Genomic DNA, 14,331 nt, shown 5'->3' with positions numbered 1-14,331 from the left:
TTGCGCTACCTACATCGCGTTGATGATCAGCTGCCCCTAACATGGAGTACAGACGCTCGATCAGATTTGCACCTCCGGAGAGGAGCAAATCCCCCCTTCCCTATCAGCATACGACCATAGTTTCCACCGGGGTTGGTTACCCGATCTTCCCTGAAGTTGCTCGTATCCTGGCCAGCGCCGGATACGCCCATTCAAAGTGCTTCAGATTCAAGCTTTCAACAGACGATTCCATGGGGACTACATCCGTAATCACTCGCTAGGCTAATTTCCGAAAGGGCCTTTTCTGCCAATAACTGATACAGGTATCAGAACGTCGGCTCGAGGAGCATCTTCACTGACTTTTTTTATCATTTACCTGATGGAGAAGAAAGTAAAAATGCATAGAAAGGAACAGGAAATATAAATGAAAAGATGAATGAAACAATTTTCTGGGGAAAAAGTCCTAGATGAGGACTTCATTACGCCAAAGACGAAACACAGAGTAAACTGTAAAAGGCGTATAATTTCGTTCGTGACTGATAAATCTAAGCCGTTTTAAAATATTAAATTCACAGGAATAGTGATGGGGTGTTTGTTTGAATTTGAAATAAATTCTCTCGTTTTATGCAGGCAAGCTCTTGGAGGTTCAAAATCGACCATAGCGAACGCATTTGATTTAGTTACATTTTCGATTCCTTCGAACCAGACACTTGTATGATTAGCATTAGGCATTAGCGTTGATCAATTCGCAGGTGGGGTATAAGTCTGGACTATTGTATGAGAGTACCATCACTTTCACAGACATTGATTTGGGACTAATCACTTTCTCTTAGATGGAAACAATGCACTCTCCAATAGTTAAGATCTGTTCATTCCACGTCCAAGTGATTGCTTAGGAGGGGAAAGGATCGTTAGTTGAACGACCTCTCATAGACGCTACGGGAGGTTTTTTGAAATTGTTAGTGAGGAAGGTTATAACAGTAGGGGAAGATCCATTAATTACGTAATGTAATAATTGGACATTTCGCTTCGCTTTCGTTTTTTGGTAGAACGTGAAACACAGAAAGAAGTAATATAGAAATACCATGCATGAAAGAAACGAGCCTGGAATTGAACCCACGACTTCCTGCCTATATGGCAGAAGCGATAGCCACTAGACCATCTGTTCGTCTTTTTAAACCAGACACTTGTATGATGGTGAAAAAACAAGCAAACCAGTTGAATATTCGATGATATTTTGAATTTGATTTTTTGTATATAACACAGGATTTATTTTGAGCTTTTTAGTGGAATGTCTTCGAGTTTGTACAATCCCATTTAATTCCACCACTTAATTGTACCTTGACAGATACGTATTTCGACCTCAACAGTAAGGCCGTCTTCAATGTCTCGTACTTGACTTGAGTCAAGTATGAGACACTGAAGACAAACTCGTCTTATGACAAGTGACAGGATTCTGTTTTTACACGATTTACATTTTCACAATTTTGCAAATTTTGCACTCATCTTAAATGTTTAACGCATATGTATTCCCATGTTATTTTTCTTTGAATAATTTAGGATTTTTTGAAACATGCTGCAAAGATTTTGGTGGCAAATTAAAGTCACACGATCAAAAATACGAGCGAAAAAAATCGTGAAAACAGAGTCCTGTGTAATCTTGTAAAGCTTTAAACGAGGCACTTATCTAAAGACATGCTGAATACGATAATATGCATCAAAGTTGAAATTTATTGGCCTAACCACGCCAATCAATGTCACCAAACTACCGATCAGTGCCACCAAACTCCAGGAATTGATGTATCTTGATCCGAATAGGTCCGGATTTGGGTTCCAATCGCTATTCCTACCTTCTACCAATTCTCTCCAAAGTAGAATTTCATTTATAGTCCAGTAGTTCTTTCAAACCACCAACTAAGGTCTAGTGGCGATTCTTAAGGCCAAAGCAGGATTCTTATCAATGCGTCTTCGTCCGATTGGCACACTTGAGAGATGGATTTTATTGGCCTAGCTAGATCCACTCATGCGTGAATTCACAACAAGTCTGGATTTTTTATCAGTAACACACGCACTACTGGCTCTAGTATTTTTTATTTGCGTAGATTTATTTAATCTTTCAGAAAATCGTTAAAATTAGTAGAAAAGGGATTTGAGGACGTTTTGAATAATCCTTACTTAATACCTATTGGAACATATGCAGGTTATAAAGGCTTTAGGAATTTATAAAGCAAACATTCATTAAATCCACAACGCAATAAAAGGTTAATTTTCAAAATATCCCAGCTCTTATCATGCTATTTGTTTTGAGCATGTATGTAAAAAAAGGGCGCCCAATAACGGTTTCGCCAAGGGCACTAGGAGTCCACGGCTCTGAATGTGAATATTGTATTGAAATGCTGTTAGTTGGCATACGCCCTGATGACCAACTTTTGAATTTTGGTCGATCATGAGATGAAGCCCAGGAACCAGTAACCCTACATGATTTTCATTTCACGTCATTTAACATATTGCCATCTTTGCATCTAATACTAGGGGCAGACATGGCTTTGTAAATGCGCTGTAAGTGTACAGAGCATGGTGACAGACATTTTATTCTTACCTGAGAGAGAATAGGAAGAAAAGCGGAGAGAGAACTACCTTCAGAACGGGTACATTTCGGCTGATGCGAGTATGGTTATTGGCATTGATTTTTTGTTGTTTTTTATTGCTCTCCTGTGTGCTCACATAGGGGGAATGACGGCTTTGGCAGGTTTTGTTCTATTATTGGCAGGGGGGTTTTTTATGACTGACTAGGCTCAAATTTGGCCTAAACATTCTTTGCATATCAAAGAATATTGTGGCCAAATTTCATAAAATTTGGTCGACAAAAACCCCCTGCCAATAATAGAACAAAACCTGCCAAAGCCGTCTTTCCCCCTAGGTTTTGTTTCTGATTGGAAACTCTCCCGCTATTCAATAAGAAACTGTCAAGCACCACCATGTTCTCATTTCGGCCACAGAGAATAGAGAGAAATACACAAAAAGAGTGAACCATATATCGCTGCGAGAAGTACGCATTTATACTGAAAATACTGCTCTGAAAATAAAGATTTTGCAAATTATGTGAAAATCATATATAAAAAAGTTATAAAAAATGCTGGGTACCGCAAATATAATTCACTGTTGGGAAAAATCGAAGCATGGTATGAATTATGACTGTGCCGAACTTCGATAGGGGCAGCGAAAAAAAAAATTTCGCATTTTGATCAGCTGATGGAAATATCATTGATGGAATATAATCCTTTTTTAACCAAAATTACTTTCTATTTGTCAAGTGAAAGACAGTTGAGGAAATGTGAAAACAATAGACTTGGGTGTCCTATCAGTTAATAATACAATTTCGATCAGCTAACAAAATTTGCTTCCTAAAATAGCCTATTGCTTGATTATTTATTATTATTAACCAATCATCGACAAACTCTTTCAAAGTTATTTATGCAAAACGAAATAATTTAGTCGATATTCATTTACACTAAATCATTTCTGAAAATTAATAATGATATGAATCACCATGAATCGTTGATATACGTTTCAAAGACGAACGCAGCTACAACTAATTGCAATAACGATATTAATACATTCATGAACCGTCTCTGATTTATGATAAAGTTAGATCTGTATCAATGTATTTTGTGAGAGAATATAAAATAAAGAATATTTGATTTATATATTCTCGGGATAATTGTTCAAGTTGCTAATTCGTGAATTTGTTAGTGGACTTCTTCCAAAAAAATCTCCAGCAATTCTTCTGTTAATAACTCCGAAACTTCTTCCAAAACAAATCCAGGAATTTATCCGGATATCCTTCAAGAATTCTTGAGGAATTTGCTTCAAGAATTCCTCCGGCAATACATTCAGAAATACCTTCTTGATGAAACCCTTCAGACAACGGTATAGGATCCTTCAAGCGTTTTAGCTTAATGAACATCATAAAATCTTTGGATTGAAGTTATTAAAAAGCTAGTCCCATGTAAAATTGTAAAACAAATTAAAATAAAGTTATTAGCAGTCTAATCCTATGACACTGAAATGATATTTCTCAACAGTAGGCTAAATAATCTCAATTGTGTTTGGGAAGGTTCAAGTACTTTACGCAAAAAATTGCGGTTTCCAAGCCCTCCCCCCTTCGTCATACGTTTTTGCATTAAATCTCTAATTTTGTTCGGATCCCCAGAAGCATGACGTACTTCGTGGATAGCCCCTTTTTGAGTTTTTGATTTGAAAGGCTGTAAATTAACCACGTCACACGTCATTTTCCGCGTAGATCGTTCTAATTTCGATGTCTTGCGTACAAAGTTACAGAACTTGTATTACTTAGATCCACAATCCACAAGAAATTTACGATTGCTCTCTCGATAGTTTTTTCCTGAAGTTCTCAATGAATTTGTCTAGTAGATTGTTTCCGAAACTCCAGGAATTTCTTTGAAAATATGTTTATCTTCCTGTTTCTCAAATTCCAATATTAGATAATAATTCTAGAAAGTCCATAACAGTATAGGAAGACAATGTTTAAAACAGGTGATTTTTTTAAAACTTTATTACGTCTTTATTAATTGATAATGTACATAAACCTTCAAGAGAAGTCCAGAATTACTTCCGGCATTCTACAAATCCTTCTTGCTATATAGCTTACAGTAACTCAGGATAACTACGAGGATTCAAACTTGCAAGTATCGTTATATCAGGCTTTACATAATTTTTATTGACTTTCAGTCCAACTTACATTATGGACGCTTGAGAGTAATAAGTGGGATCTTGTTTATGTCTCGTTCCAGTTATTTTAACATTTAATTTTCCCTTCTGCATAGAATTATTTTGAAAATTCAGGAATTCCATGGGTTCCAAAAGTGTTCATGAGTACTAAAAGTACATGCTTGAGTTAAAAAAAGAAAATGAAAAATTGGAAATATATTTCTGTAAGCATTGATACACACTTAAAATAAATCGCCGAATTCGGTAAAATTTTACCGAAATCTCAACAGCAGAACTGTTCGGTAAATAATTTTACTGATTTTCGGTGATTTTGACAGTTGAGCAATGGAAAAAAATACAAAAAATCTGTAAAATAAATTACCGAACAGTTCTGCTGTTGAGATTTCGGTAAAATTTACCGAATACGGTGAAATGAGGTAAGTCTGTACTTTCTATATTTTGGAATCATCATATTTTCATGCCTGAAATTTTTCTAGGAATGGTCTGGAAAGTCAAAAAAATTCAAGCTATTTAAATCATCCTTATTTTTTGTGCATTTCTTTTTCTCTACTTGAAAATACATAGTCATTAATTTGGATTATAGATAAAAAATCTTCCACTTATAATATGGTATATCATAATTCTAGTTTTTGTTTATCTTTGAAACGAGTGCAAAGCTCCCTATTAGCACATATGAATACATATATCCCAGTTCGTTTGAAATATAAATAAATATATGCGCGATTCGAACATTTTCAAAATAAACTTGTATATTGGATATACAAAGGATTTTAACAATGAATCAAATTTGTATCTGTAACCCAACCAACAACAATCAAATGAGAAAGAAAGCTTATTTTCTCCTGAAAATGCGAGATTCACACAGTATAAGCTTTTATTGACATTTTTCGGTCCATTTTTATGGTCCATCTCAGTTTAAAATGTATTCCCCAGAAAGACAATAATTTAGTAACTATTCCGGTGGGGACTGTAAGGAGTTGGTCAATAACGTTTTGTTTGTTCACGTCAAAAAAAGTTTATATTCGACGCCACATTTCTACTCGGGTACTCATCCGCTGGCACCGAGAGGGATTATCGATTCGATTGAAGTGGCTGCTTCGTTCAGAGTTCACGGTTGTAGCCTTCTTTCGATTGTTGCATAATGAATGCGTATAGCACAGTTCAGTGGTCACGACACTGGACAGGAGGGAGGTCCACGATGTGCTTCTTTGTTGCACTGGGGCGCGCCGACGTCATAATGAATATAGCGCACATAACGACCAGCGTTGGCAACATAGACTTAGGCCAAAGAACCGAACTCGCTCTCTATGTATATCTATGTGTAGCTACATTGTGCCCAAAGGGTTCTGCCATCCATTATGCACAGCAGCACCCGATCCGCAATCAGGGATTGCAGCTATTTGCACTGATCCCGCGGAAGGATGAGCATTCACAAGTGTCGGCAAGCGTTTAAACATGGGAGATGAATAAGAAATAAATTGTTGCTAATTATTGCCCGTTATTTGCATATCGTGGTTGCTGTTTCTTGCGTGTTCCTCCCAAGCCGAGGAGTAGGAGTTTCGCCTTACAGAGACGTGAAATGTCGAAGCGAGCCGTTCAAACTAGTGATGGTGGTTTTTGGATGATTTTGTATCAATTTGCGATTGCATGTCAGGCACGGCACCTTGAAAACGGAGAATGCGGCAACTAGCGAAACGCGTGACTAGACAAGTTTTAGTTTTGAAGGACACTCGTCAAGTGTGAAACAGTTTTAACGATTTCCAATGGACAAATGCTTGCATAGACTATGCTATGGTTGATGGAAATACTTTGAATCAGTCTTTGATTTCTTTTCTTTTCAAATAAACTTAAAACAAGAACACGCTTTCCATCATGTTATGCACAAACAAATTTAACTCATTATCAAACTTATATTTTTTCAAATAATCGTATTTAATTCGACCTTGAAGTTTGTAAAAGGTAATCAATCCAATCAATCCATTTTATACAACTCGTGAGCATAGCAGAAATAATAGATTCTATTTCACTTGATATTTACACCAGTTGAGCGAAATGGATTGAATGATGAACATATTCGCCGTTTCAAATTTCAAGTTCAAACCCAATTTAGCTCATTGAAAGAAGATCATAGAAATGTGCAGCTAATACTTTGCCAGGCTAGCTAGTCAGTTTCTGAATTTCGAATATATTATTTTGATAATATTTTGCTCAGACAAATGGAAACTTTTTCTCGTTTTCAATTAAAATATTTTATCAAATTTCAAACCTCAAATTCGTGAGAAAATTATTTTAGCTCTTTTAGTGGAATGTCTTTACCTGTCATAGGACGAGTTTAGAACTTTCCATTCAATTCCGGAATTGAAACAGAATTAAATGGAAAGTGCCTATTAAACTCAACTTATGACAGGATCAAATTCGTGTTAGTAAACAAGCAGATATCTCCTCAGTTTATCAAACAGAATGATCTGATAGCCTTTAAATACACCTCGATGTACACGAATGATGAACATACATCAAAAATCAAATAGCAAATCAACCACTAGCGAAAACCACTTCAACCAAAGTTCAAGGTGAAGATTTCAACATAGCCATAAAAAGCGAAGTGCCCTTTTGTAACTGAAACCTCTATTCTTCATGCAAGTACTCTACAAGTTTGACATTTAAAAAGCAATATAATTGTGTCACAGCTAAACCCGTGTTGATTCATAACCACCGAAGGCATCGCTTTGTCTTCGCTTTACGGCGATATTCTAAGAACGAAACATTTTTAGCACATTCACATTCGACTAAATTCATTGGAAGTATTTACGAATGACACCACATTCTGGAGAAAAGTTTTCCCTTGAAATGTGTAGACACAACATCTTTCACCCTCGAGGTGCACAATAGCAACAATTCCGAATAGTCACAACATTATTAGCCATTCCATTTCCAAGCCCCCGGAGCTCATTGTTAGGCGAAAATGTCACATTCATTTCCATATTTATATCAATGCACAAGCTCTCTCCGTTCACCGTTGTTCGTTTTTCGGAGGGGACTGACAGCGTGGTTTGGTCAATGAAAGGTTGAGTGAGAGCAATCGAGTTGAGTTCTATCTTTTGTACTTTGCACATCTCTTAACGGGTACGGACGGGTACAAGGTTGAACACGTCATCACCCAAGAAAGCCGAGAAAACGGAACCGGAAATGGAACTCAAAGACTATAAAGTTGTGCATTGCCGTTGCTGCTGCTGACAGAAAGAGTTTAGCTTAATTATTATACTGAGAGTTTGCCCTTCCCCTCGGTTACCTACGACAGATTGTACATCGGCATAAGCAAGCTTCTTCAGTGGCACTATGTGCCACAAAGCAAAAACCAATGACCGAATATTGATTCATATTGAAGTGAATTCAATAATATTTTAATTAAAATGTGTTGTGTTTTCTTTCATTTCCCACAGAAAATTTATTTGAATTCAAATGTGATATTATTTTTATGTTCCATTGGAAATTCGTTCAAAGTTTTTTTTTAAATCGGATTGTTGCATTCGAAGGGGAATCCTGTCCAGACCCGTAGCCATGTACTACATCTTGGCAATGCTAATGGTCAAGCCTATCCTAGCCGTCTCCCTCTTCAATGGAACAAAAATCTATACTATTATTCTGTGATCGAATCTAGTAAGATCGATGTTACTTATTAATTTTCATTCATTTATTTAGTTTACATCTAAACAGATAACACTGAATCAACAATTTGACGCCACAATACACGGTTCGAGGCCGCATCTCTCCATCCTCGAATGCGCCCCACGCTCGCCAAGTAGTTTTGCACCTCGTCTGTCCACCTCGCTCGCTGCGCTCCACGCCGTCTCGTACTTGCCGGATCGGAAGCGAACACCATCAGGGCATTATTGCAACATGCCCTGTCCATCGTACCCTTGCGGCTTTAACTACCTTCTGGATACTGGGTTTGCCGTACAGCTGGGCGAGCTCGTGGTTCATTCTTCGCCGCCACACACCGTCTTCTTGCACACCGCCAAAGATGGTCCTAAGCACCCGTCTCTCGAATACTCCGAGTACTTGCAAATCCTCCTCGAGCATTGTCCATGTTTCATGTCCGTAGAGGACAGCCGGTCTTGTTAGCGTCTTGTACATGACACATTTGGTGCGGTGGCGAATCTTTTTTGACCGCAGTTTCTTCTGGGGCCCGTAGTAGGCCCGACTTCCACAGATGATGCGCCTTCGTATTTCACGACTAACATTGTTATCAGCCGTTCATTCTAGGGCAATGTTGAACAACAGACACGAAAGTCCATTACCTTGTCTTAGTCCCCGGCGCGATTTGAACGAACTGGACTGTTCAATCTTCAATCTTCTGTTTTCTTCCCGAAATCTTCACACAGTTTCGCATACCATCCACCGTTGCTTTGATCAGTCTGGTAAGCTTCCCAGGGAAGCTGTTATCGTCCATAATTTTCCATAGCTCTACGTGGTCTATACTGTCGTATGCCGCCTTGAAATCAACGAACAGATGGTGCGTTGGGACCTGGTATTCACGGCATTTTTGAAGGATTTGCCGTACAGTAAAGATCTGCCGGCTTGATAACTTCCCACGAACTCGTTCACTAATGGTGACAGACGACGGAAGATGATCTGGGATATCACTTTGTAGGCGGCATTAAGGATGGTGATCGCTCGAAAGTTCTCACACTCCAGTTTGTCGCCTTTCTTGTAGATGGGGCATATAACCCCTTCCTTCCACTCCTCCGGTAGCTGTTCGGTTTCCCAGATTCTGACTATCAGTTTGTGCAGGCAAGTGGCCAGCTTTTCCGGGGCCATCTTGCTGAGCTCAGCTCCGATACCATCCTTACCAGCTGCTTTATTAGTCTTTAGCTGTTGAATGGCATCCTCAACTTCCCTCAAGGTGGGGGCTGGTTGACTTCCATCGTCCGCTGAACTGACGTAGTCATCTCCTCCGCTGCCATGACTTTCACTGCCTGTACTCTCAGCGCCATTCAAATGTTCCTCGTAGTGCTGCTTCCACCTTTCGATCACCACACGTTCGTCCGTCAAGATGCTCCCATCCTTATCCTAAGCCTTTGCGGGATGCGTTGAGCTTCTGATAGAACTTGCGTGTATCTTGAGAACGGCACTGCTGTTCCATCTCCTCGCACTCCGCTTCTTCCAGGCGGCGTTTCTTCTCCTGAAAAAGGCGGGTCTGCTGTCTCCGCTTCCGTCTATAACGTTCCACGTTCTGCCGGGTACCTTGCTGCAGCGCGACCGCCCGCGCTGCGTCCTTCTCCTCCAGAATCTGTCTGCACTCTTCGTCGAACCAATCGTTCCGTCGACTTCGACCCATATACCCGACGTTGTTCTCCGCTGCGTCGTTAATGGCTGCTTTGACAGTATTCCAGCAGTCCTCAAGAGGGGCCCCATCGAGCTCACCCTCTTCCGGCAACGCTGCCTCGAGATGCTGAGCGTTCAAATCTCCTATGATGATTTTGACGTCATGGCTTGTTGATCGTTCGTTGCGTATGTTTTTCAAAGAATGGCTTGCAGGGCCTGACACCAAACCCCCTAAATTTCCGGAGGTCCATTCCTCCTTATTCCCGGTGGACCATGGTGCACAGTTTCACTTAGACTCCTTCGCTGGCACTCGGACGATGATCAGCCGCCCCTAACATGGGGAACAGACGCTTTTGTGATCCGCTCCTAACATGGAGGACAGACGCTCGATCAGATTTGCACCTCCGGAGAGGAGCAAATCCCCCCTTCCCTGTCAGCATACGATCATAGTTCCCACCGGGGTTGGTTACCCGATCTTCCCTGAAGTTGCTCGTATCCCGGCCAGCGCCACGAGGAGGTAGGGATAGGAGTTGCTGGGTAAGAGGCTAAGGACCGCGAAATGGGGTCTATTTTATTCCTTTAGGTACGCGAAGTACCAATGGTACGCTTTACCCAGCATTTGCCGTGCCGAAGTTAATAATATAATATCTCTTGGTATTAAGTTCAGGGCAAGTATAGTTTCCTGTGCTGTCGGGACATGAATCCTAAAGACGCTACTGAATATCTGGGAGAAAATTTGACACTTCTGCATTGCAGAACAAGTATCTGGTATTTGGCAGACCGCGCTCATTACTTTTCGAATTGACAAAATTCCAAAATAATTTTGGATTCCGCCGCTGACAGTCTTGCTTTTTTTCGACGTAGAATTTTTACAAGAAGCGGTTGTACCCTCGATAGATGCGACTAGCTTCATCGAATAGGCGTTTCGTGAATGTGCATCTTCGACGAGTGTACTGCTCCAACAGTTTGAACGCCCTCGACGAAAAGTGCGAAGATGGACATTGGACCAGGTTGGTTTACGTGGGGATCTCCGCAGTAAAACAACTTGCATAGTATAGAAGTTGGCGGTCCTTGTTAAACAATTAGTAGCGTTATCCACGTCCGTGGTCTGGTATACCTGAGAACAGTCAGCCTCAGAGAGAAGGAGAAAATCGCGGCTATTAAAATCATCATCATCATCTAGAAACGTTGGCATTGAATGCCAAAAGCTAGAACAACATTCCAATCCTCAGTTCAGTCAAAGTTAATTGCCTCTTTCCGAGGATTAAACCACCCGACTTGGACATTAATTTACAATGTTGTGAAAACTCATATGTGAATATGGACATTATGTGGAAGATATTGATTTGGAAAATGTATTGGAGGTAACCACTTTCCCTTTGATGGGACTCGAACCCATGACTCAACAGTACGCTAGACTGGTGCTTCAACCAACTAAGCTACGAAGGACCTCCGTCGGCCTTCGCAACCTAGCGGCTACTGAATGAGCTCAAGATTCCCAAATTGGACGCATAGACCCATTGGACGACAGGCAAATAGCTTACACAACCTCACTAGATCAGTACAGTTGCTGATGAAGAATGTGTACAGCCGCCAGACATTCTAAATACTCACGCTCCTCTAATGTGAAAGTCTACTATACACATGTGGAAGTGTTGGCTTGAGAAATGGATTGCGAGTGATTTGACTATGCGTCCTATTTGGGAATCTTGAGCTCATTCAGTAGCCGCTAGGTTGCGAAGGCCGACGGAGATCCTTCGTAGCTTAGTTGGTTAAAGCACCAGTCTAGCGTACTGTAGGGTCATGGGTTCGAGTCCCATCGAAGGGAAAGTGGTTACCTCCAATACAGTTTCCAAATCAATATCTTCCACATAATGTACATATTCACATATGAGTTTTCACAACATTCCAATCCTTTTCTAAAGCTGCTGTGACCCTTCCATGGCCGTTGAAAAATAAGAAAGCCAGAGTACGGTAAACCGAATACAGTTAACAATTATTGAAATAAGAATTCGTTGACGCTAAAACTAAAGTTGTCAAGGAGTGTTTGCCCACCAGATACAGAAACGTGTGATTTCAAAAGATCTAGGAAGGTATATTCGCTTTTGGCTTTCGTCCAAACCGATAACGTCTCCAAACAAGATAACTGCATTTCTCTTACCGCTAATTTTGTGAACCTCGTACGCTGCGTTCAAGTGGAGCTGCACGAAAGAACCATCCTGACTTTTTTGGGAGGAATATAGAGTGCCCCTACAAAAAATTCAAAAGACTCGACAATGTTGATCCAGACTTGCTCAACAGAGATGCCAGTATACTGTTGAATAGATGACGACAGGGATTGTTTCTTTACATTGATAAGTACTCTTCCGCCACGACTACGTATACTGCAACTGCTTGTGTCTCAGCAAATCAGGCGGAAAACAGCTATCGTTAAAAAGCTGCGTTGAATGTATTCGGTCGTCCAGCCAGGTCACCGTTAAGACATAGACATCTTAGTCTAATTCAGACGAAAAGGGAAATAATATAATCTTGATTCTAAGTCCACGGGTATGCTGGCAGTAAATGCGTAGCGATGACGTGGCAATCTACAACTTGAAGTATAATTACCGAAGGAAACTTCTTAATTTGGACTTGATCCCTTTACAAATCTCAACCTCAGGATCAGACTGACTAGAAAGGCACCAGTGGAATTGAACGGTAGTAGGTGGTATGAAATGCTTGAGTTTGTAGTCGTCCACATGAAGAGTATGGGGCTCTGTAAACTGAAGGATTTCTAATCGAGGAAAGATCTACATACACATTGTACTTCTGGTGGCAAGTGCACGAGCCGGGTTGATTGATGTGGGGTGTCATCCATTTGAAGGCAATATGTTGTTGAAATTTGCTTTGAAGAACGATTTCTTCTTGTTGATAGGATTTCAATTTCTTATAAAAGCTTTCAAGACGATTCACGAATTGTTGACCAAGTAAGAATTTTTATTTTATTTTGTCTATCAATATTTGTCATACGAACAATAGTGAGTTTTGATAAAGCACCTACAAACTCTGCAAACAGAGGATGTAGTAGGTACACGAATTTATGTCTGCTGAGGAAATAGTGGCTCTGCCTTTTCTGCTAAATTTGGCAAAAGATTGGGTGGTAGTCGGCAAAGGAATTAAACAATAGCAAAAAAGTGCTCGATAGAGTTCTGTCTGCATACACTCTCGAAAGGATTGTTGGCTGAAGTTGGCAACGAACCGAGTAGATGTCAGTTCCATGATAATGGTATTTAAATATTGGCGGTTTCTGAAAGCAGTTTGAAGCAGAATAATACATTTGTGGGTTGTGCTATTTGGTATTCCAGCACCAGTGAAATCTGGCATTACTATATTTGGACAGGCCACAAATTCTTAAATTTCAACCTTGGTTTTATTTATGTCGGTAGTACATACATAGATAAGACGTTGGAAGTTTGTTTTAGTACATGTGTTGCTTAAAAAATAAATCATTTTCATCCATCTCTTAAATAATGGTATACACTGGATTTTGTTTTTACGCGATTTACATTTTCTCAATTTTCCACTCATCCTAAATATTTAACGTATATTAATTATCATGTGATTTTTCTTTGATTTATTCTGGATTTTTGAAACATGTTGCGAAGAGTTTGGTGGCAAATTAAAGTCACACGATCAAAATACGAGCGAAAAATCGTGTAAAAACAAAATCCTGTGTACATCATTTTGCGTAATCACTATGTTGAGGTAAGCCTTGATCTTATCGAACAAATATTCTATCATTCAATCAACGTCTAGTCGCAATGGAAAATAGATCCATTTTAATTTAAATCGCTACAGGTTGAAGCCCCTTACCAGACAGCTGCAAAACCTTGTCAAGAATGATTTGATTCGTGGCCCGATCCATAACAGCAGAACATCGTTTAATCATTTCATAACTGAACAAGACACGAGTGGCATGACATGTTTTGTTTTTTTGTACATTTATTTTTATTTTTAAACAACCGTAACAATGTTAAATTATCTAAAACGGCTCAATTTAGATCAAAACAATATTTCGGCACTGTCGGATCGGATTGTGATTGTTCACTTTAAACTTTCTGATTTTTTTACTGTTCTGATATTCTAATTGAAATGCCTACGTCGATTTGCTTTGGTTAACAACAATATGTATTTGAATAAGATGAAATACGCCAACGTCGTTTAGCAAACAGAGAAGGTTACCGTTAATTAATGCGGACGACCAACGTTGGTGACGAGTTTCGAATTATCTCAACA

General features: G+C 39.6%; 1 protein-coding gene across 8 annotated transcripts in view; it reads left to right on the top strand.

Annotated features, from left to right (window-relative positions):
- LOC134212317 (serine/threonine-protein kinase 26) overlaps positions 1 to 14,331 on the top strand; it is a 234,433-nt gene that overhangs the window by 147,422 nt on the left and 72,680 nt on the right. The gene's annotated exons all lie outside the window — the stretch shown is intronic.

The sequence above is a fragment of the Armigeres subalbatus genome, chromosome 2 (genome assembly GCF_024139115.2).
Source record: "Armigeres subalbatus isolate Guangzhou_Male chromosome 2, GZ_Asu_2, whole genome shotgun sequence".
NCBI classification, from domain to species: Eukaryota; Metazoa; Arthropoda; class Insecta; order Diptera; family Culicidae; genus Armigeres; species Armigeres subalbatus.
Note: the sequence above shows the minus strand (reverse complement) of the source record. Positions and strands in the feature narration are given on the sequence as shown.